This window comes from Orycteropus afer, unplaced genomic scaffold (genome assembly GCF_000298275.1).
Source record: "Orycteropus afer afer isolate SDZICR_OR568_19922 unplaced genomic scaffold, OryAfe1.0 scaffold00304, whole genome shotgun sequence".
Classification (NCBI taxonomy): domain Eukaryota; kingdom Metazoa; phylum Chordata; class Mammalia; order Tubulidentata; family Orycteropodidae; genus Orycteropus; species Orycteropus afer.
In genome coordinates, this window is record NW_006921891.1 from 876,566 (window position 1) to 878,072 (window position 1,507).

Below are 1,507 nucleotides of genomic sequence, written 5' to 3' on the forward strand. Positions count from 1 at the left end.
GGAAGCAGCAGTCAGGACATTAGTTGACGTGTAGCATTGGGAAAGTCAACTGTGAAGGCACTGTTTCAAGTGCTGAGGAGGAAAGATGTCTCCTTGAGGACTAAGGTGCACCTGACACAAGCCGTGATATTTCCAATTGCCTTGTATGCATGTGAGAGATGGACAATGAATAAGGAAGACCGAAGAAGAGTTGATGCTTTTGAGTTGTGGTGCTGGTGAAGAATGCTGAAAATAGCATGGACTGCTAAAAGGACTAACAGATCTGTCCTGGAGGAAGTGCACCCGAAATGCTCCTTGGAAGCAAGAATGGCCGGACTTCTCACTTACTTTGGTAGTGTTGTCAGAAGGGACCATTCCCTGGAGAAGGATGTTATGCTTGGTAGGGTGGAGGGTTGATGAAAGAATGGAAGGCCTTCAACGAGATGGATTGACAAAGTGGCTGCAATGATGGGCTCAAGTATAGCAGGGATCCTGGAGCTGGCGTGGGACCGGGCAGTGTTTCGTTCTGCTGTGCATGGGGTCACTATGAGTCGGAAATGACTCGATGGCACCTAACAACAACAACAACAACCACTCCAACAAGGAGCTCTAGTGGTGCAGTGGTTTAGTGCCCAGCTGCTAACTGAACGGTCAGGGGTTCTAACCCACCAGCCACTGCACAGGAGAAAGATGAGGCAGTCTGCTTCCATAAAGATGGACAGACTTGGAAATTCTTTGGGGTAGTTCTACTCTGCCCTATAGGGTCGCTATGTGTTGGAATTGACTCAGGGGCAGTGGATTATATACAGTATTTCTTCTTCCTCTCTCCATCCTCTACCCCGGTTTCTCTTTATCTCATTGTCCTGTTTGTTGAATGCTAGCATTTATCTTAATCTGTAATTATCTCCTTGTTGTTTTCATTTGCATATGCAACTCAATGCACTACCCTGGAGTCTATCATAGTGACACCAGAAGTAGATTGCCCAACCTTTCTTCCAAGGAGTGGCTGGTGTGTTTGAATGGCCAGCCTTCTGGTTAGCAGTCAAATGCCTTAGGCACTATGCCACCAGAGCTCCCTTTTATTTGCATGTTGACTCTCTTTCTGATAGTGACTAGAATGTGAGCAATAGGAGGTCAGGGAAGGCCAGCCTTGGACATATTTTTATCCTCAGAGGCTAGCACAGGGGTTGGCCAGATAGTAAATATTTTCAGCTTTGCAGGCCATAGGATTTCTGTCACAACTACCCAGCTCTGCTATCCTAACACGAAAGTAGTACGAGATATAAATGACTGGATGGGCATTGTTCTAATCAACTTTATTTTTGGACACTGAATGTTGAATTTCTTGTAATTTTCCCATGCCATGAAATGCTATTTTTCTTTTTATATTTTTTTCCCAACCACTCACTCGGAAGTGCAGGGAAGGGGATAAAAGCCTTGAACCCGGACAGAAGAGCAGTCAGCCCCAGGCTTACAGGTGAGGAGAGACAACGCAGGGACGCCAGAGTAGCAGGCCAGAAGAGCAGGG